The sequence below is a fragment of the Balaenoptera acutorostrata genome, chromosome 18 (assembly GCF_949987535.1).
Source record: "Balaenoptera acutorostrata chromosome 18, mBalAcu1.1, whole genome shotgun sequence".
In the NCBI taxonomy this organism is placed as follows: domain Eukaryota; kingdom Metazoa; phylum Chordata; class Mammalia; order Artiodactyla; family Balaenopteridae; genus Balaenoptera; species Balaenoptera acutorostrata.
Window position 1 is genome coordinate 51,779,165 of NC_080081.1, and position 24,783 is coordinate 51,803,947.

The 24,783-nt window shown below is 32.9% G+C and overlaps 1 long non-coding RNA gene across 1 annotated transcript in view; it reads left to right on the forward strand.

The window, feature by feature from the left end:
- Positions 1 to 22,353, forward strand: part of LOC130705616 (uncharacterized) — a 35,346-nt gene extending 12,993 nt beyond the window's left edge. The window contains exons 2-3 of the long non-coding RNA XR_009005935.1: positions 10,986 to 11,082; positions 17,126 to 22,353. This is a non-coding gene — a long non-coding RNA (uncharacterized LOC130705616). The remainder of the gene's footprint in view (positions 1 to 10,985; positions 11,083 to 17,125) is intronic.
- Positions 22,354 to 24,783: the final 2,430 nt, after the last annotated feature.

Here is a 24,783-nt window from a genome sequence, read left to right on the forward strand (position 1 = left end):
TTCCTGTAATTGACCTCTAGTTTCATATAATTGCGATGCAAAAAAATTTTTGGTGTAATTTCTATCCTCTTAAATTTGTTGAGACTTATTTTGTGGCCTAATATGTGTACTTGAAAAGAATGTGTATTCTACTGTTTCTGGATAGAATGTCCTCTAGATATTTATTAAGTCCAACTGGTCTATTGTGTCATTTAAGACCACTCTTGCCTTATTAATCTTCTGTCTGGATGATCTGTTCATTGATGTAAGTGAGGTGTTAAAGTCCTTTACTATTATTATATTATTGTCAAGTTCTTCCTATTTCTCTTAATATTTTCTTTATATATTTAGGTGCTCCTGTATTGGGTGCATAGACGTTGATGAGTATAATATCTTCTTGTGTTGATCACTTTATCATTATATAATGACTTTCTTTATCTTTTGTTATAGACTTTGTTTTAAAATCTATTTTGTCTGACATGTGTATTACTGCCCCCACTTTCTTTTCCTTTTCATTTGCAAGAAATATCTTTTTTTTTTATTGCTTCACTTTCAGTCTGTGTGTGTCTTTAGCTCTGGAGTCTCTTACAAGCAACATATAGATGGATCCTGTTTTTTTAAACCAATCAGCCACCTTATATCGTTTGACTGGAGCATTTAGCCTATTAACATTTAAAGGAATTATTGATAGGCAGGCACTTATTTCCATTTTATTACTTGTTTTCTGGTTGTTTTTGAAGTACTACTGTGTTCTTTTCCTCTTCTTTTTGTTTTTCCCCTTGTGATTCAATTATTTTATTTAGTGGTATACTTGTGTTTCTTTCTCTCTAGTTTTTGGGTATCTATCATAGTTTTTTCTTTCTTTCTTTTTTTTTTTTTTTTGATATGTGGTTACCATGGGGTTCAAATACTTTGACCTATAACTATATCTACTTGTTTTAAACTATATCTACTTGCTTTAAACTTAAATTCCTTTAAGCTCAGATGAATTTTAAAAGATCTACATTGTTTACTCCCTTCCACTAGTTTGTGTTTTTGATGTCATATTTTACAACTTCATGTTATCAGTTTTCTGATTATAGTATAGTGATTTTATAATTTTTTGTCTTTTGATCATTATACTAGGTTATTTAGGTGGTTATCCTTAGCCTTTACTATACATTTGCCTTTACTAGTGGGATGGTTCCTTTCCTATAAATACTTCTTCTTACAGCATTTTCTTTTCCACTTAGAGAAGATCCTTTAACATTTCTTTTCAGGTAAGTTTTGTATTGATGGATTCTTTTAGTTTTTGTCTGCCTGAGAAATTCTTTATCTCTCCATCTATTCTGAATGATAATCTTGCTGCTTAGAGTATCTTAGATTGCAGTTTTTTTCCCTTTCAGCAATTTTAAAATATCATGACACTCCATTATGGCCTGCAGAGTTTCTGCAGAAAAATCAGCTGATAACCTTATCGGGGTTCCCTGTATATGACTATTTTTCTCTTGCTGTCTTTAGAATTTTTTCTTTTTCCTTAACTTTTACCTTTCTTAATTATATGTCTTGCTGTGGGTCTGTTTTGGTTCATCTTGTTTGAGACCCTCTCCTACTCCTGTACCTGGATATCTGTTTCCTTCTTCAGATGTGGGAAGTTTTTAGTCATAATTTCATTAAATACATTTTCTACCCCCTTCTCTCTCTCTCTTATTCTTCTTCTCAGGCCTCTATAATATGAACGTTGATATGCTTGTTGTTAACTCAAATATCCTTTAAATGTTTTCACGTTTTTTAATTTGTTTTGCTTTTTGCTATTCTGATTCGGTGGTTTACATTATTTTATCTTCTAGACCACTTATGTGTTTTTCTGTATCATCTGGTCTACTATTAATTCCTTCTAATGTGTTTTTTTCATTTTCAGTTAGTTTTTTTCTTCAGTTCTGAGTTGTTTTGTTTTATATTTTCCTTGTTAAAATTCTTCCAGTGTTTACCTATTTTTTTTTCTCTAATTCAGTTAGCATTCTATTACTAATGCTTTGAATTATTTATCTGGTAAATTGTTTATTTCTTTTTCATTAGTTGTTTTTTCAGGAGTTTTCTATTGCTCCTTCAATTGAGACAAATTCTTCTGTCTTCTAATTTTGCTTAGCTTTCTCTTTCTCTATGAAATTAGGTGAAACAGTTACCTAATTCAGTCTTGAACAGGTGTCCTTAAGTGAAAGTGTCACTGTACAGCCTGCATGTGCCCAGTGCCTTGGTGGGAGAGCTAGATTTGATATGAAAACAACTTATGTCTTTCCTTAGGGTGTGCTTCAGTTATCACCTTGGTAGGAGGTGGAGCTGGAGAAGTGGGGACTAAGTCAAGAGCTAGATGTGATCCAGGGTTTTCCCTCTACTCAGTCACTGTCACCACACCCTATTGGGGGCAGGCTCCAGGTCTCAAGCTGCTGGAGCAAAAGCCCTGAGTTTTGGGACCAAACTGGCTTTATTTCCTTTAAGTGTGTGCATTTCCTTGTCCCAGCACTTGTACCCCCACTTCAGAGGGGAGCAGTGCTAGAGCAAGAGGGGTTGGCATGGGTACTCAATATTTGTCAGATTGTGGGCTGTTGTCGTCCACCCAGGGTCAGAGATCCAGACTTCTTCTGATGTGCTCCTTGTGAAAGCACTAAAAATGACTGCCTCCACATTGTTTAGTCACCATCTTCGGCCAAAGTCTCCTCTGTCTCTCGAAGCTGGGATCTCCCCCCAATCCTAGTGTGGAGCAATGCTGCAGGGCAGGCAGGTCTTGGGTGGTGTCTCAACATGTGTTGAGGTGCAAGTTGTGGTGATCTGGCTGCAGACAGAAATGGGATTTCTTCTGATGAGCTGCCTGTGTAAGTTCCAGCAATGGCTGTCCCTGCCTTGCTCAGATGCTGATTTGGGTCTGAGTCATGTGAGTCTCATCTATCTCAAGGCCAAGCTCCCAAGCAGGGATGGAGTGTTTATTTGGCCCAGGCTAATGTGCACACCAGGGTGGTCATGGGAAACTAACCAGCCACTCCTGCTGTTTTCAATCTACCCTGCCTCAGGAGCAAGCAAGCAAGTGAATGTGCCTCATAAGTGGAGTCCAGGCTTCCCACAGCCTCTTGTTAGTCCCACTGGCCCTCCAACCAGCAAAGAGACTTGTCTTCCCTGTGTCAGGGCCCAGGACTGGGGTGCCCAATATGTGTCTCAAACTGCTCACCCCCTAGGGAGTATCTCTGCCCATGTAGCCACCCTTTTAACCTGAGTCCCCTCCCAGGGTGTCAGGGCCTGACCTGATCATTTCTCTTCCTACCTGATTCTATGTAGATCTTTCCTACAGCCTTGGTAATACAGGAGTATTTATGTCAGTGTCTAGTTAAGTTTTCAGTGATAATTGTTCCACATGTAGATGAATTTTTGATATGTTTATGGGGGAAGGTGAGTTTCCAATCCTTCTACTCTACCATCTTGATCCCTCCAAGAATCTGTAACTGACTTCCAAATATATGTCCTATATAAATTCTCATAAATGTGCATCACAAGACATGTATAAACATGTTCACACATTGGAACTGATATTTTGGGAATTGTAAAGAGTAATGAAAATGGTTGCCTTTGTTCCTTTGTCTCCTCACCTGCAAAGCCCCATTGGCAGTAGCTGCAGGAGTAGAAAGAATAACCCTGGTCCTCAGCTTTTCAGTCACTGGGATACAGATGTCAGCAGGTCCTTCCAGATATTCACTCAGACCAGAGTTGTTCTTTTTGTTATGTCTGAAGGCCTGAACATCTCCAGAAAATGCTGCCTTATTCTTGCTTCAGGATTTTCCATAGCTGGTCACTTGGTTTGGTCTTCAGGTGACAACTGTCTCCTTCCAGTCTAGAGCTGAGCTCATGACTTTGTTCACATCATGATGACATATCCAAAATGATGTTAGGATTCAAGATTGCAGTAGGCAAGGAAGGGCAGCAAGCATGCATTCAAGATGCTGAGGCTGTCTTCCACCAACTGTCTTCTCTGTCTATCATTTTTTAAAGTAAATATAGCACATAAAATATGATTTTATTTTTATAAAATATTTCTTAGTCGATCTGAATAAATATATAAAAATATACCTGGTTGAGTTAATGTCATCTATTGTTATTTCTGAATGTTAGAATTAGGCTGATTTTTAAATACCATTGTGTTAGCTTCCTACATTGCCTTAATTCTTCAAGTAATCATATAATTTTAAAATGAGATATTTTTTCTGAATCTCTTAAGTAGTAAAGCAATATGAACTCTATGAAAACAGATTTAAAACAATTTCCCTGTAGATAAAGGCCCTAATTCCACACCTACAAAACATTCTGGAAATACAATGGTTTACCTCATAATTTGTTAGAAATTTAACAAAAATTAAATATTATTTTTGAAGAGTTTTATATTTAAAACATCTATATGTTATACATCTCATGTTTTTCTATGCAAGTACCTATTAGCAAAAATAACTACGCTTCAAATCAAGCATAGCATGTTACATCTAACCTCTCCTATATAAAATAAAAAGTTCTATATCAATATCAACAGATATATTCACAAGAGAATATAATGTTAAAATATAATGCTGCTAGAATAGTTTCTGTTTAACTCACAATGTTTCTAAAGTCAACAAAATCCAGATTATCTACTAAATCTGTTTTGCATTCAGCAAGCACCTTTACAATCACTTTGTAAAATACATTTTTGGAAGAAGTGTATTTTCCATCAATTAACTACAGATTCCATGCATCCTAAAGATCAAAGGCTTATCTGTACTTGCACCCAGATATACCACAACAGTAAAAAGTTTATATTCTTTTTGCATGCTTAGCTGGTGCATATGCATGGCAATGAGAAGTGTCTAATTCTCTGCACATGATTTCAGTAGCTGAGGTGAATTGGCTTTCCTGTTTTCTTTGGCTCAAATTAATAACTTAGAGAGTTGTTCAAAATGCAATATGATTAGTCATCTTTAATCAAGTTAATAAATTGACTAATAAGAATCTGCCCTGTGATCACTCTCTAGAGAAGTACATTAATCTATGTATACACTTGCATCTTCTGCCCAGAGAGAGGTCACTTATACTGTCTGCACTGCTGCCATATTAAGTGCATCCCAGACAAGATAAACATCCATCTTGCTTCAAGAAATGATAGTTTAGGTACCTGGCTAACTTAGAAGATTGAAATCTCAGCATGCATATGGGATAGACTTTAAAATTAAAGTAAAAAATAAACAAAACAGACAAACAAAAGAACCCAAACCCCCCCCCCCAAAACAGGCTTCAAATGGTTAGCATTTTTTTCCAAGTTAGGAGGCTAGTTTATTAAAATGAATGCTTCTTTTCAAAAGCAACAGATTAAGTGTATAAAGAATAAAATTCATTTTATTATATCCCTTTTGTTTTAAAATTTTGTAATTTAGCACAATACTTATAATACTAAAAATAAAGAGTTTTAGGCAAGCAATCATGAAATGTGCCAGAGTTAAGCTACAGAATTTTCTTAAAGATAAAAAAGATGTTTTACAGTTTCTAGATCATTTGTCACAATATAACAATTCTATAAATATGGTGCATTCAAATTTAAAAGCTGTAAGATTCAAATCAGTTTAAATTAAATGATGAAAAAGAAACATAAATCTTCAACTAGGTATTCAGAAATGTATTAAAACCACAATGTCCTTGGAACAATGCATACTGAAAGACATAATGCTGTAATTCTTGTAATGTGTCTCAAATTAGAGCCATAGCCTGCATGTAAGATAACTTTTGCATTCATTCTGCAATATACCTAACAGTCCAGCCCCTAGTCCTCACATTTTTTAAACAATAAATTCTGTAAGACTAGGGAAAGTGAAGGCCATTTATTTCCAACTTCTCACTGGACTATAAGGCAGCCCTCAGGTGTGGTTTTTGCATTTTTGAAGTTGGTGGAGAGAGAAAGAAAATAAGTATGTTTATGGTGCTTGTAACCTGACTTTCAGGAATTTGCTGCTCCCACTCTGCGATGTTAGCAGTAACACATATTTATATTATACCATCACACTATACCAAGTGTTATTTTCTCTATTTTCACAAATGAGAAACATGGAACTTAGTTGTGGGGCTTAACTTTCTTTGAATGAGTCAGGTGGCAAAAGACATCAGCATATTTGGCTTTAAATTCTTACACTTATAACTATTACAAGTGTAGGTGACCTACAAATGCATGTGCTTTATATGCCATGGCTAGATATGACCCTAGTGTTATGGACAGTTGCCATCGTCTATATATTTGACAAAGTGCTTCATTTCACATGAACAAAAGATGTGAACCTGTGTAGGTCAGAACTTGAATTGGAAGCCACTTTTATATTCTTACATAGATGGAATATTTATATTCTTAAAACAGATGAGAGAGCCAAGAGACAGCTTGCAGGTACAGAAAAGAAAGAAACATGAAATATAATCTTGGGTAATGTCCAATATTGAAAATAAAGAAGTCACAGCTGTAGAAGGAAAACCAATGAGGAAACCAGGTGCCACTAAATCAAATTAAGAGAAATTTTAAAATTAATGATGCATTAAAAATAGAAAAGGGAGTTCCACAATGTCAAAGACCTGGCTGGAGATGGTGTCAGGCAAAATGTGGATTTCACAAGCTGAAGTTACTGAGGAAGTATGGAGCCAAGAAGATTCTTTTGGACAACAGAGAGACAAGGGAAAATGTGAAAAAATTTGCTCTTCATAGAAAAGATCTCAAGTATAAAATGTGATTGACCCTGCTGGTGAAGAGACACTCAGGGTAGATCTATTGGAAAGGAAATGGTTCCAATCAAGATGAGATGATGAAGATATGAAATAAAAAAGTCTCTAAAGAAGAGAAGCTGGATTTTATGGAGTATTTCAGATTTATCAATGGGATATTTAATTTTGCCTTTTATTAAACAATCTCTCATAATTTTAAATAAATAGATGTGGTTCTTGCCTCCCACACTATCCTGCAATATTGATGTAAACACTGATGCATATTAGTAGCACGATGACCTGGAAGACTTAGAAATCACTTATGTGGACACAGCAATATAAGATCTAAAATACGATATGTGAGGACAAATATATATAAGAAAATTATATGGAAAAGATTAAATATATGTATGGCTCATTCCCATATTCCAAAACTCATTATATGTAATGGGTGTGCTTTCTCAATAAACAAACCTAATATCATCTCTAATAAATGTAAACTAGTGGGACCAGAAGAAGACCTAAGAAGAAATAGATTAACATTACAGTAAAACTCTGACATAACATGACTATATTCCTCCCACCCCTGTCTCCTCTTCCAGCTTTGTTCATGGTCACAAGTGAGGCAGAAATGCCATAATTCTAGTCAAAAGAAGGTCTGTATCAGAGCTTTAGTGGATGAAATTTTTTCAACCCATTTAAAAGAAACATATCAATAAACATAAGAAAAGATTCTGAACTTCAGTGGTTATAGAAAATGCAAATTAAAATCACAGAATAGCAAAGATCAAAAGTCTTGACCATGCTAAGTTCAGTCAAGTGTATGGAACATGGGAGCTCTCGTACGATGCTAGTGGGAGTACAAATTGGTAGAAGCAATATGGAAGACAAGGAAGCATCTCCTAACTGTGAATATATGAACCCAGTAATTTTAATTCCAGTTATATACCTGATATAAATGTGTGCATATGTTCCTCTGAAGATATATAAGAATATTCATAGAAATACTATTTGCAATAATCCCAAACTGGAAACTACCCAAATGCTCATCAACAGTAAAATGAATAAATGTATGCATTTATATTCATCTAACAGATGATACAAAGCAATGAGAATGAGTAAGCTGCAAATATGAACAAGAAATCAAATTAATTTCAGAAGCATAATGTTGAGTTAATAAGTTAGAGATAAAATAGCACTTATTGTATACTGATTCCATATATATATATATATATATATATATATATATATATATATGGAGTACACACACATACACAAATATATATTGATATATATATATACACACACACATATATATGACTTGGATATTTCAAGAATAGGCATACAAATGGTTACTATTGGTGATGTAGTAAGTGGAAGGAGGTCTGATGGAGTTTCTGGAGGTTATGGTAAACATATATCTTAATGTGTGGAGTGTTTCATGAGTTAAGTTCTATATGAAAAATCATCAAGCAAAACTTACTTTTCCATATGTATGTTATTCACCAATTGTATTAGTCTATCAGGGCTGCCACAACAAACCACAGACTGAGTGGCCTAAACAACAGAAATTTATTTTCTCACAGTTCTGGAGACTAGAAGTCCAACATCAAAGTGTCAGCAAGTTTGGTTTCTCCTAAGGCTTCTTTCCTTGGCTTGTAGACAGCTATCTTCTCACTCTGTCCTCAAATGGCCATTTCTTGTTGTGCACTTGTTGGTATGTCTTCCTCTTCTTATAAGGACACCAGTCCTATTGGAGTAGGGCCCTACTGTTTTGATTTCATTTAATCTTAATTACCACTTTAAAGGTTCTATCTCCAAACACAGTCATATGGAAGGGTTAGGGCTATAACATATTAATTTGGGGGGTACATAATTCAGTTCATAAATATTAAACAATAAATAATAATAATTATTTCACAAAAAGAAAGAAAAATAAGAAATATAGCATCTACAATCTGAAAAGTACCTTACATGGCAATTTTCTTCCCTCATTCCTTTCGTTTGCTATTCTAGTATTTCCCTTACACAACTTGGCATAAAAAGAACATTAATATTGCTCTCCCTTCTTCACCTCTATGTTTACATCAACTGTATTGTGCATCTACCTTTAACCAGCAGACTTAGCTTCATTGCTTATGTTTCTAATGAAAAGAGTTGGGAATATTTATCCTGCAAACTTTAGACAAAACAATGAAAAATTTGAGGGTAACAAGTTTCCCTTTGTCTGACCTTTTTAAAATAAAACTACATTAAGAAATTTTAAAAATTTCATCTTTCAACCACATTCAAATTTAAATCAAAGTTGGAATCTAAATTACTGGTGTAGCATTATGTTAATTAATGAATACTTGTTATGAAATTAATTACTAAGAAATTTCAGTGTCATAAACTTTATTAAGCTTAAGAATTTTAAAGGTCAAATTAGAAAACAACTGTTAAAGGTTAAGACTTTCTAACAATTAAATATGTTATAAATCTGTATTGTACATAGAAATGTTTACTCTGAAACAATTTATCAATATTCTATTCTATCCAATTTTGTTGTTGAATTATATGCAGGAGACAGTGTCTGATCTGGGATTATACAGCTTGTTCTTAGAACTTAGCAAGCAGTTTTAGAAATTTTAGATATCCAAGATAACAATTTTGAAGTTGGATAAACTGTAATCTTTGAATAAAATCAATCTAACACCCAAGATTTTCAATACAAATCATATACAGTACATTTCAAAAGTATACCAAAAATAAAGGACTGAAATACACGTAACTAATCCATAGCCCCAAAGGTTTATGAACAGCTGGCTTATTTTTCACTACCCATAGGCCTTTGAATTTAGCTGTCTGTTTTTTACATTTCAACATGTGGTGCTTATAACATCCTTAATAATCAAAACTACATAGCTGTCATACATACAAGCCCCTAGTCACAACATATTAAACACATAAATAAACACATATTAAATACACACAGCTATTCAAGAGTATAGAGTAATTTACAAATATTATATATTTAAAAATAATATTTAAATACCTCCATCAATTTTCATTTTCAAGAAGATTATATATCTATTTTTCTACTTAGTATTTAAAAATAGAACAAAGGTGTGGCTTGAACATAGCCTATGAAAATGCATCATATTTCCTCTAAACCACATATGCAATGGAAGAAACTCATCTGATCTTTTAGCATATCTGTTTGCTTTTCTGAATTATAGTAAATAGATCAAATTATAGATTCTTTGATAAACCTATTGCATGTTTATGTCTATTGAAATAAATGTAAAGGACTATAAACTCAGTTTCATCAATTAATCTTATGTATAAAGATGCTGATAAAATATATTATTTTATATATATCAGAAGGCTGATGTAAAAATTTGGTATTTTTTCATACTTATTGATTTAATTAAAAATTAATTGTAACTTGATTTAAAAAAAATCCTAATTCCTTCCAGGTTTGTAAAACTATATGCATCCACTAAACTAATGTAAATATTACTTATTATGTAATGTGATAAGTTTGGGGGGCACTTTCTGCATAACTGGAATTGCCATAGCCTTTATAGTATAGAACATTCAGTCCACTAGGACCTATGGGCCAAATTTGGCCTACCACTTATTTTAATAAAGTTTCCTTGGAACACTGACCCACCCATTCATTTACATTTATTTTCTGTGAGTACTTTCTCTCTACAATGCCAGAGTTTTGTAGTTGCAACAGAGACTGCATGACTAGCAAAGTAAAAATATATACCATCTGGCCCTTCACCAGAAAATTGTGTCAAACCTTCATATGGAGGATTATGTGTATATGCAGAAAAGTTAACCTCTTTATGGACAATAAAGAGAGTGGAAACTCACAGGGCTTTTGCAATTATCAGAAGATGCATTATGTGAAAGCACCCTAGTGCCAATATTAGTGCATGTTTAGATATTCAATAGATGTTTAACAAAATTAATTAAAAATGTATCTACTAATGTACACTGAGCACATAGCAAATGTCAATTAGTCAGGTGTTTATATAAATGTGAAGAGTTCTTTCTGAGTTTCATCTGTCTTGTTACTTCAAATACACCAATACTTTATATCTTACTTTACATTGTAGTTAAAGTTATACCAATAACAAAAAATAATAATAAATTTTATGTTTGAGAATGCCCTTTATTTTCTGAATAATCATAGTAATGTTACTTTACTTTTGCACCCGCCCTTGCCAGACCTCTTGTTTTTAAATCCGGAGCCCCACTATTACCCAACTTAAGATTTTGTTCAGCTTAATATCTTTCAGATTCTAAAAAGATGCAGTGATGAACATACGTGACTATCCATGAAGTGGTGGGAAGAGGTTGGATTCTGGATATATTTTGAAGGTACAGTCAACACAGTTTCCTGAATAATAGCATGTGGAGTGTGAGAGGAGTCAAGGATTGTTGCCATATATGTTTTGTGGGTTTTTTTTCCTGAAAAACAGGGAGAATAGTCCTGCTCTTGACAGACATGGAAAAGACTATGTATTGTAGATTTTAAGTAAAAACATTAGGAGTTTATTTTCAAATATGTTAACTAAACTGTTTAAACTTTATGTGGGGGATTTTATGTTCTAGATTCTTGACACATAAAAGCATACATGAGGATGACACCTAGACTTTTCTCAAATAGATTTCTGCTTAAGTGTATTTGAACAGGACAGAATAAGGTAGGATGGCAGAAAGTTATTTCTTTTCCTATACATTACCAAAAAAAAAAAAAAAAAAAAAAGAAAATAAAATAAATGGTAGAAGCAAAATTGAACTCAAGTGTTGATCTCATGATGCCTCAGTTTCCCATATTAGTACATCAATTAAATTTGAACTATTTCCTGAGGATATCACAATGACAGAAAAGTGATTTATATTGAAATAAATTGCTTTTATTAAATGTATAGAGAAATGAGATGGATATTTCTGAAAATGCATACATAAATTTAAATACATTTTCAAAACAGCAAGTATGTAACATTTCCCACTATTTCACTATGGTGTTATGAAGTCAATTTGATTTCCCAACTGAATGAACATTCTCACAGCTTTTTACTTATGCAATGAAGAAGTGAATGGATTGCAATTTATAGTTACACTGTGTAGTTGTCACCAGGGGAAGAAATAGAGCTATATATAAAAGTATACATTTTTTATTTCCTTAAAACTCCAACCCAGTCACATTCAATGAACATTAGACTCATTCTATGTTACTCTTACTTGGCCTAAATGAATATACTGTAGAACTTTTCTTTATCAGTTGTATGAATGGCAAAACAAAACGTCTTTTAAAATAAAGTTAAAAGGAAATATTTTAGGTTAAATAATGAACGGCAATATTATCTTCAAGAACAAAATCAAAGTGTCCTGATGCATGTTACTTAAAATGAAGGTTTATAAGCTATTAATTTGTTTGTACCCTGAATATAGTCTGGAGTAATTAAATTATTAAAGATAGTGTGTATTCATGCCCATGTTGCCAGAAATGGGAAGGACACCTCCCAGGAATAACTCCTCAGAACTGTTACCTGACAAGCTTGTGCTGCTAATCCAACAGCAGGCTAATAAACCGAGAGATGAGGTGTTGGGGCAAGGAATAGTGACTTTATTTGGAAAACCAATGGCCAAGAAGATGGTGGACTAGTGTCCCAAAGAACCATCTTACCTGACTGAGAATTCAGGCTCTTTTATACCAAAAGGGGAGGGGGTGCGGCCGCTTATTGCAGACTTCTTGGTGCCAGCCAGACCCAGAAGGGGTGTGATAACTTTTTGTTCTTGCAGCTGTTCATGTTTTGACATCTTGAAGTTAATCCTAAGTATTATCATTTAGAATGCTTAATATACTCTAACATTTAAAGGTATTTTTGTTTGTTTCTTTTTCCTGCATAGACAAACTTGATTTATTTTTTAATTGGAAGACATTTTGTTACTGGAAGTATTATATTCCATATATGATCCATAAGTTTCAAAATAACCTTTTTATTCCCAAATTCCTGCCCTATCCAATCTGATTCACGTATCATAAGTAACAAAATAGCAATGGTTTTTGTTGTTTTTGTTTGTTTCTGGTGGAGCTATGACAGTTTAACTTTACTTGAAATGCTTTCTGATAACTAATGGTTCAAAAATTAACCAGTACATAATCTATAAAAAATTTCAATAACTTATTGAGTAATTGAAAGTTAAAATCAATCTTATTCTCAAACATTTGTTTCATAAATTATTTGCCTGAATGAGAAAGTAATATTTCCCAGTGCTTTGGGTGATAATTTTAATGATTTGATTTTGTCAGCTGGAATGTTTCCAAAGGCTAACCTATTCAAAAAATAATTTAAAAAACACTTTAATCTGTTTTTGAACTTTAAACAAATAATCCATCTACTCTGAAAGTAATAATACTGGTATCATTGCAAACTACATAGATAAATACTGTTCTTTTTTATCATCCCATCATTAACAGCAGTATATCTCAAAAGTGTTACATAATTATTAGCATCCCTTATATACCATCTTGTTTCACTGTTCTTCACAAACACAAAGTAACACATCAAGGTATTTCATCTTAATTTCACTGGAAATATGAATGCTTGCTTTGAAAAATGTAGAACTAAAAGCTCACAGTGCAAATACATCATTTATATTTATACATTACATATGACTGAGTTGAAGTTTTAAAAAATCTATGTACATTAATAATGGCAAAATGTGAAACTATCCTTACATAAATTAACCTAATTAGTTTTATATGTTTAAAGCAATAAAAATGTGGTGATTGCACTAAAATTTTCCTCCAATACATGCTAAGTAGGTAGCCAATTATTTACCCTATATGTGCTGAGAAAAAAATGCTTTCTGTTTTTCTTTCATACATTATTATGCTTAGTTTTATATATCAACTTGCCTAGGTTATAGTACCTAGTTATTCAATTAAGCACTAATCTAAGTGTCGCTGTGAAGGTATTTTGTAAATGTGATTATCATCTAAAATTAGTTGATTTTAGGTAAAAGGGATTATCCATGAAAATGTGAGTGGGCCTCATCCAGTCATTTGAAAGACCTTTAGAGCAAAAACTGAAGTTTCTCTGAGGAAGAGGAAACATGTTCATTAGCTGCCGCTTTAACTCTTGCCCTAGACTATCCAGTCTCTTGGTCTGCTCTATAGATTTGCCCACTGCCCAGCCAGATCTTAAAATTCTGTATGCCAATTTTTATCCTACTATCCTACTGGTTTGATAGAACCCAACTGATACACATGTCTTTTACCCTTTGTTGGAAATCTCAAGACAAATTAAATGTGTTAGCCATCATTTATTTATGATTTGGATGGCTGGGAAATATTTGCAATACGGCATGGACAGGAACAAAGCTGATAAAAGTTACAGCTGAACTCATGCAGACTCATTCATGAAGTTTGAGTGCATTGGGAACTAGTGAGCTATATCTTGAAATAACCAAAATAAAGATGTCAAAATTACTCGTATGAAGAATATTGACCTACAATTTAATTATCAAATATAATTTAAAAATTCATTTCAATGATTTGACAGTAGAATAATCAAAATACTTAACAGAGAATGGAGGTATTAAGAGTTTTACTGCCTATATTAGGAAAAGAATTTTCTTATCAAACTGTAGGACAGTAATAATAGATATTATTGTAAAGAATTACACATTAAAACTGCTTGTTATTTACTTCTCCAATTTATTATAATATTATATATTAGTAGCATACAATGTCTAATATTTTATATAATGTTTTATAATTAGACAACAAAATGAGAAGTAGAACCATTGACTTTTAGTTATTTAATTGTTCAAACTAAACTGACTGAATCTAATATTTCTACTAACTATGCAGTCATACAATCAGTAAATACAGACATTCAACCACATGCTTAAGTTAAAATGTTATTGCATAATGTAAATTTTTTTCTTTCAATATATTAGATCTCAGTCTTGCTTCTTGATCTCTTGGTGATTATGGACACCCAGAGAAGGCCAAATCATTACAGACTAAACTGAAAGAAATAGAATTATATTTTCTTTGCTAATTATTTAAACATAAGAACATACTAACAAAATATTTATTATCTGATGACACCTTTTGTTGCTTTCATATAACTCAATTCCTTTATTATTACAGACATATTTTTATTGAGTCTGAAGAGACAGCTCCACACAAGAAAGTATTCAAGAAAACTAGATACATGATTGGAAGTTTGTCATAAAGAAAAAATACTATATTTTAATAATTTTATTCCTGTGTTCACACACACATAAAAACAATCAGATATAATCAAAATTTAATCATTTCAAGATAGTTTAGTTCAGTATGATGACCCTTTAAATGGATTAGTTCCATGTCCAATGATATTTCAGAGTAATCACCAAATCTCTCATTCACAATCATAAAGTGTTAATTTCTCTTTTTATGAAATAATTGAGTAAATTACTTCTAGTGATATTTAATACTCATAAATACAACTAATATAACATGCATAAATTGATATTACAGTTATAGTGTAATACAAATATATTTAATATAGTAGTTATATACATGTTTGTTTCTATATCAGCAGATAGGAGATGAAAAAATGAATTTTAAAAGCTCTAGAGAGCATTCTAAATTATGAAATTGAAGGTTTTAGCAGGCACAAAGTAATTTATCCTTATATTTTCTTTCACATTTAATATGTTGAAAGAACTTAGATTTCTTCATTTTCATGTCAGAATGATAGTCTACCATCACCAGTAGACTTTTTCCTTTAACAACTTTAATTATATTTGGCTTTTTGGACATTCATGCGAGTTTTTCCTATCATTGCTACTTATAAGACAGCTATCCCAAGCATCAAGTGAAATTTAGCAATATTTTTACAGTTTTTACTCATTCAACTAATATTCCTAAATGACCACCATGTCTAAGGGACTACTGGGACAGCAAAGATGACAAATTCAGTCTTTACTACTGTGGACTTTACATTCTTATGGAAGTTCACAACTCAGTACAACTCAGATTCCATTAAGAGTACATCATGATGAAAGAATAATAGATGGTAGGAATCACAGTTACTCTAGAAGAAGAGATTTAAGGAAATTTTGAGTAAAAAAATAAAAGTTTTATGTTTTGTAAGAATGAGTAATGTAAATCTGCCATTTGGGATCAGGAGAAGAATATTCTGTATAGAAGGAACATCATGTGCTGCAAGACCTATAGGATTGTACACTCATTTTGTTATTTCTGTTGCCATTGTTTTATTTCTTCTCCAGCCTTGATTTTAACACATAATCATAGATTCAAAATAAATATAGTTTCAAAGTGATGATAAAAAAAAAAAAAACGTTATGCAAGAAGCATTCATTGTTATTCATTATTTATAATATTATGACACTAAATATGTCAACATATTTTTGGTCATTAAAAGACTCCTGAAAGAATGGCACACTGACTTCTAAGTTGATTTCCCATTACACTCCCAAAAAGAAAGAGTGGGTATAGCAGCTTTCTTCTCCTAGGCCAACAGAAGAGTTTCTCTGTTAGTCTGCTGTCATGGAGTCTTATACAATACAATGTACTCAAGGGAGTGACATCTTTTCACCATTGCTATGTTTTATAGATTGTAAACAAGTCACAGTTTCCATCTTTACTCAGGGCAAAAGTGTTATACAAACCACTGAATCATCAGGGCCATTCCTTAAGGTGTCCTTCCTTTCTTTGTATACCTAGTGAAACATTCTTTTTTTAATTTTTTTTAAACATCTTTATTGGAGTATAATTGCTTTACAATGGTGTGTTAGTTTCTGCTTTATAACAAAGTGAATCAGTTATACATATAAATATGTTCTCAACTTTGGCAAAATAGTTAACATTTGTTAAAGTATGAACAGTGAATCAATGGCTGTCTCATATTACTTTTTATAGTTTTAAAATGTTTACATTTTTCTAGGCTTCCCTGGTGGTGCAGTGGTTGGGAGTCCACCTGCCAATGCAGGGTACATGGGTTCGAGCCCTGGTCTGGGAGGATACCACATGCTGTGGAACAACTAAGCCCATGAACCACAGCTGCTGAGCCCATGTGCCACAACTGCTGAGGCCCAGGCACCTAGAAGCTGTGCTCTGCAACAAGAGAGGCCCGCACACTGCAGCAAAGAGTGGCACCCACTTGCCACACTTGGGGAGAGCCTGCAAGCAGCAACAAAGACCCAACACAGCCAAAAATAAATAAAATAAAATAAAATAAATAAATAAGTAAAACTTTTTAAAAAGCTTACATATTTGATGGGTAAATTTTTAAGGATATAAGTGATATCTCTTTACACATACAGCCTTCTTTTTAGAGTTTTCCTTATTTATCAGGTGGCATTAATCGTGCATTTTTTTCTTCCCTCCATTAAGGATAGATAACATATTAAAAAGACATGAAGTGAAGAAGAACTACAATCCTGAAGCCTGTGGAACAAAAACCACATTCACAGAAAGATAGACAAGATGAAAAGGTAGAGGGCTATGAACCAGATGAAGGAACAAGATAAAAACTCAGAAAAACAACTGAATGAAGTGGAGATAGAAAACCTTCAAGAAAAAGAATTCAGAATAATGATAGTGAAGATGATCCAGAATCTCAGAAAAAGAATGGAGGCAAAGATCGAGAAGATGCAAGAAATGTTTAACAAAGACCTGGAAGGATTAAACAACAAACAAACAGAGATGAACAATACAATAACTGAAATGGAAACTACACTAGAAGGAATCAATAGCAGAATAACTGAAGCAGAAGAACGGAAAAGTGACTTGGAGGACAGAACGGTGGAATTCACTGCCTCGGAACAGAATAAAGAAAAAAGAATGAAACGAAATGAAGACAGCCTAAGAGACCTCTGGGACAACATTAAATGCAACAACAATCTCATTATAGCCGTCCCAGAAGGAGAAAAGAGAAAGGAAGGACCCGAGAAAATATTTGAAGAGATTATAGATGAAAACTTCCTTAACATGGGAAAGGAAAGAGCCACCAAAGTCCAGGAAGTGCAGAGAGTCCCATGCAGGATAAACCCAATGAGAAACATGCCAAGACACATAATAATCAAATTGACAAAAATTAAAGACAAAGAAAAATTATTGAAAGCAACAAGGGAAAAATGACAAATAATCTACAAGGGAACTCCCATAAGGTTAATAGCTGATTTCTCAGCAGAACCTCTACAAGCCATAAAGGAGTGGTATGATATACTTAAAGTGATGAAAGGAAAGAGCCTACAACCAATATTACTCTACCCGGAAAGGATCTCATTTAGATTTGATGGAGAAATCAAAAGCTTTACAGACAAGCAAAAGCTAAGAGAATTCAGCACCACAAAACCAGCTCTACAACAAATGCTACAGGAACTTCTCTAGGTAGGAAACACAAGAGAAGAAAATGACCTACAAAAACAAACCCAAAACAATTAAGAAAATGTTAATAGGAACATACATATTAATAATTACCTTAAACGTGAATGGATTAAATGCTCCAACCAAAAGACAAAGGCTTGCTGAATGGATACAAAAACAAGTCCCATATATATGTTGTCTACAAGAGACCCACTGAAGACCTAGGGACATATAGAGACTGAAAGTGAGGGGATGGAAAAAGATATTCCATGCAAATGGAAATCAAAAGAAAGCTGTAGTAGCAATACTCATATCAGATAAAATAGACTTTAAAATAAAGAATGCTACAAGAGACAAGCAAGGACACTACATAACGACCAAGGGATCAATCCAAGAAGAAGATATAACAATTATAAATATATATGCACCCAAAATAGGAGCACCTCAGTACATAAGACAACTGCTAACAGCTCTAAAAGAGGAATTAAACAGTAACACAATAAGAGTGGGGGACTTTAACACCTCACTTACACCAATGGACAGATAATCCAAAATGAAAATAAATAAGGAAAGAGAAGTTTTAAATGACACAATAGACCACACAGATTTAATTGTTATTTATAGGACATTCCATCAAAAAACAGCAGATTACATTTCCTTCTCAAGTGCACATGGAACATTCTCCAGGATAGATCACATATTGGGTCACAAATCAAGCCTCAGTAAATTTAAGAAAATTGAAATCATATCAAACATCTTTTCCGACTACAACTATATGAGATTAGAAATGAATTACACAGAAGAAAATGTAAAAAAACACAAACACATGGAGGCTGAATAATACGTTACTAAATAACCAAGAGGTCACTGAAGAAATTAAAGAGGAAATCAAAAAATACCTAGAGGCAAATGACAATGAAAACATGATGATCCAAAGCCTATGAGATGCAGCAAAAACAGTTCTAAGAGTGAAGTTTATAGCTATGCAAGCCTACCTCAAGAAAAAAGAAAAATCTCAAATACACAATCTAAACTTACACCTAAAGCAACTAGAGCAAGAAGAACAAACAAAAACCAAAGTTAGCAGAAGGAAAGAAATCATAAAGATCAGAGCAGAAATAAATGAAATAGAAACAAAGAAAACAACAGCAAAGATCAATAAAAATAAAACTTGTTCTTTGAGAAGATAAACAAAATTGATAAACCATTAGCCAGACTCATCAAGAAAAAGAGGGAGAGAACTCAAATCAATAAAATTCAAAATGAAAAAGAAGTTACAACAGACACAGCAGAAAAACAAAGCATCTTAAGAGACTACTACAAGCAACTCTATGCCAGTAAAAGGGACAACCTGGAAGAAATGGACAAATTCTTAGAAAGGTATAACCTTCCAAGACTGAACCAGGAAGAAATAGAACATATGAACAGACCAATCATAAGTAATGAAATTGAAACTGTGATAAAAAATCTTCCAGCAAACAAAAGTTCAGGACCAGATGGCTTCACAGGTGAATTCTACCAAACATCTAGAGAAGAGCTAACACCAATCCTTCTCAAACTCTTCCAAAAAATTGCAGAGGAAGGAACACTCCCAAACTCATTCTATGAGGCCATCATCACCCTGATACCAAACCCAGACAAAGATACTACAAAAAAAGAAAATTACAGACCAATATCACTGATGAATATAGATGCAAAAATCCTCAACAAAATACTAGCAAACAGAATCCAACAACACATTAAAAGGATATTACACCATGATCAAGTGGGATTTATCCCAGGGATGCAAGGACACTTCAATATATGCAAATCAATCAATGTGAAACACCATATTAACAAATTTAAGAAAAAAAAAATATGATCATCTCAATAGATGCAGAAAAAGCTTTTAACAAAATTCAACAAGCATTTATGATAAAAACTCTCCAGAAAGTGGGCATAGAGGGAACCTACCTCAACATAATAAAGGCCTTATATGACAAACCCACAGCAAACATCATTCTTAATGGTGAAAAACTGAAAGCATTTCCTCTAAGATCAGGAACAAGGCAAGGATGTCCATTCTCACCACTATTATTCAACATAGTTTTGGAAGTCCTAGCTACAGCAATCAGAGAAGAAAAAATAAATAAAAGGAATACAAATAGGAAAAGAAGAATTAAAACTGTCACTGTTTGAAGATGACATGATAGAATATATCCTATAGATGCTACCAGAAAGAGCTAATCAATGAATTTGGTAAAGTTGCAGGATACCAAATTAATACAGAGAAATCTCTTGAATTCCTATACACTAATGATGAGAAACCTGAAAGAGAAATTAAGGAAACACTCCCAATTACCATTGTAACAAAAAGAATAAAATGCCTAGGAATAAACCTACCTAGGGAGACAAAAGACCTGTATGCAGACTATAAAACACTGATGAGAGAAATTAAAGATGATACCAACAGATGGAGAGATATACCATGTTCTTGGTTTAGAAGAATCAATATTGTGAAAATGACTATACTACCCAAAACAATCTACAGATTCAATGCAATCCCTATCAAATTACCAATGACATTTTTTACAGGACTAGAGCAAAAAATCTTAAAATTTGTATGCAAACATAAAAGACCCCGAATAGCCAAAGCAGTCTTGAGGGCAAAAAGCAGAGCTGGAGGAATCAGACTCCCTGATTTCAGACTATACTACAAAGCTCCAGGAATCAAGACAATATTGTACTGGCACAAAAATAGAAATATAGATCAATGGAACAAGATAGAAAGCCCAGAGATAAACCCATGCACCTCTGCTCAACTAAACTGTGACAAAGGAGATAAGGATATGCAATGGGGAAAAGACAGTTCTTCAGTAAGTTGTGCTGGGAAAACTGGACAACTACATGTAAAAGAATGAAATTAGAACACTCCCTAACACCATACACAAAAATAAAGTTAAAATGGATTAGAGACCTAAATGTAAGACTGGACACTATAAAACTCTTAGAGGAAAACATAGGAAGAACACTCTTTGACATAAATCACAGAAAGATCTTTTTGATCCACCTCTTAGAGTAATGGAAATAAAAACAAAAATGAACAAATGGGACCTAATGAAACTTAAAAGCTTTATCACATCAAAGGAAACCATAAACAAGACGAAAAGACAACCTTCAGAATGGGAGAAAATATTTGCAAATGAATCAACGGACAAAGGACTAATCTCCAAAATATATAAACAGCTCATGCAGCTCAATATTAAAAAAAAAAAAAAAAACAACCAATCCAAAAATGGGCAGAAGACCTAACTAGACATTTCTCCAAAGAAGACATACAAATGGACAAGAAGCACATGAAAAGCTGCTCAACATCACTAATTATTAGAGAAATGCAAATCAAAACTACAATGAGTTACCACCTCACAACAGTTAGAATGGGCATCATCAGAAAATCTACAAACAACAAATGCTGGAAAGGCTGTGGAGAAAAGGAAACCCTATTGCACTGTTGGTGGGAATGTAAATTGATACAGCCACTATGCAGAACAGTATGGAGGTCCCTTAAAAAACTAAAAATAAAATTACCATATGATCCAGCAATCCCACTACTGGGCATATACCCAGAGAAAATCATAATTCAAAAAGACACATGCACCCCAATGATCATTGCAGCACTATGTACAATAACCAGGTAATGGAAGTAACCTAAATGCCCATCGACAGACAAATGGATAAAGAAAATGTGGTACATATATACAATGGAATATTACTCAGCCATAAAAAGTAATGAAATTGGGTCATTTGTTGAGATGTGGATGTATCTAGATACTGTCATACAGAGTAAAGTACGTCAGAAAAAGTAAAACAAATATCGTATATTAACACATATATGTGGAACCTAGAAAAATTGTACAGATGAACCAGTTTTCAAGGCAGAAATTGAGACACAGATGTAGAGAACAAACGTATGGACACCAAGGGGGCAAAGCAGCAGGTGGGGGGTGGTGGTGGTGAGATGAATTGGGCGATTGGGATTGACATGTATACACTGATGTGTATAAAATTGATGACTAATAAGAACCTGCTGTATAAAAAAATTAAATAATATAAAATTTAAAAAAATAGTGTTCTTTGATGAAGAACTCTTAAATTTTAATGTAGTCTAATTTGTCTATTTTCACTTCTTTTTGCTTCTGGTATAAAACTCTTATTTTTTAAAATTGCTGGATTTATTTTGTTAATATTCTGTTAAGGAATACTCTGCATCTGTATTCATGAGTGAAACTGGCCTGTAATTTGCCTTTCTTATATTTTCCTTTCCTGGTTTTGTATCAAAATTATACTAGCCTCATAAAATGAGTTGAATAGTGAAAAGAAAAAAAAAAAAAAGACACTGTGTATACACACATATCACACATATGCATACATTTCTGTATATATACATATTTTTCTTTTGATTTCATATTCCATGTTGTTCTAGAAAGGATATACAGGAACTCAAGTATAAAAAGTAAATTCACACTTTTATTTACAGCTGAAGTTCTTGTTAATTTGGATATACTGACATCAATTTGTGTATGTCCACTGCTTGCTGCACAGAAAATACTTAAGGCATGTTTGTTAACTGAACTACAGAGGAAAAAGTTAAGTGAGATTTTCTCTCAAGAGTTTAAAGGATAAAATCCTTTTGATGTGAACATATTATATTCTTCACTGATTATAAGGCTATTTAAATAATTTTAAGTAAAAGAAAAACTGTTTACTCATAATTCATTAGTTTTATGCTTTTGCCTGTTTTGCTTTTTAATATGCCATGAAACCATTGTTTCTCAAAATGTAATGTAATACATTCCTTAGATATGCTTCATTAGATCTACTAAATTAGAAATCTCATGGTTTTGGGTCTAGAAACTGACACTATAACAATCTCCCAAGTAATTAATATAAGCAATAATTAGAAGGATATTTTCTGAGACTTCATGCATATGCACTGCACAAAATATATCATATAAACAATGAACTTTTATTATTACTCTCACTATACTGACCAGGCAAAAAAAAATCACATTGAATGACTGGTCTGAAATAAGGGGAAAAGACGACTTGATTGTGTAGTCAATATTTCCAATAAAGTGTGACTCTCCCTGCATATAACTATGTTAAACTAAGCCTTAATTTGAAATGACAATAAAAGAGAAATAATTGCATTATTTTACTTATATACAAAAATTACTGTGTTTATTTGAAGCACTAATGTAAAAGTATTTTTACTTTTTATAAATAATTTTTTTATAAATAAAATTTAATAACACATAGAAAATATGTTTAACTATTGCTTGCATATACTTCATGTATATAAATTATATAAACACAAAATATGCGATTGTAGGTATTTTTCATGAATGACCATTCACATCTCCTGAAATTCTGAAAAGGATTTCACAAACTTTCAGATGATAATATATTTTCTACTATATCTACTATACTCCCTTACATATTGGTGAAATAAGATATCTTGAGAAATGACAAATTATCACTTTCAAGGATTAAAACTAGAGAAAATTGACCTATTGTAACAAAAAGATCAAGGGAAGGCAGACTTTACTGAAATTTCCTATTTACTATTTAAGGAAGTAGATTTTGGTAATAAAATGTACTTTTCTAGAAGATACATTCCTATCTACCTTAGATAATAATGTTAACTTGGGGATATATTAAAAATCACCACTATTGATACATAGCTTATCTTTAGCTATGGCCAGAAAAAGGAAACCTATTAATAAAATAATGCTTATATTTCTAAAATGTACAGATATTCATTTAGGTGGTTTATTCAATGTTCTGTTTTCTCAAAATATACTGATATTGTAGAGTTATATGTTATAAAATATCTATGATGGAGATCAATTGTTGAGTAATTCATGAACATGCTAAGTTTATCTGAAATTGAGCATTTCTGAAGTTTAGGTACAAGAAGGAAGCCAAATGTCAACATAGTAAAAAAGCAACATGGTTTCATCTGTTATTCAAATTTGGGCTTTATTGATCAAAATAGCAATTTTCTTTGTAATCTATATTTGCTTGTGTGAGCATGTGTGCTGAAAGCTTCATAAATTCATATAAGGATTAGAATTACTTTTTTGAGTTTGTTATTAAAAAAAAAAGAACTTCAGGTTTTTCAATGAAAATGTCAAAAGACATTACAAAAAACTTTCATAAGTATAGTCTATTCCCTGATAAATCCTGTTCATATTTAATACATTTTCAATAAACACTAGAGAGTTGGCTTCAGCAATACTTTTGTTTTTGTGGTATGAAACTCCTCCTCAAAGTGATATTCAACCAATGGCAAGAAAACCTGTGTTTTTATTGTTAAAACTTTGAAATACTCTTTACTCATTGAATAACAGATACTATATAAAATTTCTTGAGTATCTGTCCTTCTACTGCTACTGTCCTATCCTCTCCTTGACTATCCCAGTGCTCCCCATGATTAGTCATCCAAAAGGTTAGCATTTGCCTTATGAGGGAACCCCCAAGATTCTGACCCAGCACTTAAGACTTCATTCATTCTAAATGGTCAATGTCAATGTGATGATTTCCTCAAAAGTCCAGCTTTGAGGCTACCCCTATTGGCTACCGAAGGAGACACAAGAGAATCAATTTCATTTCCAAGTACTTTTCTCTCAGGGCTTAGGCAA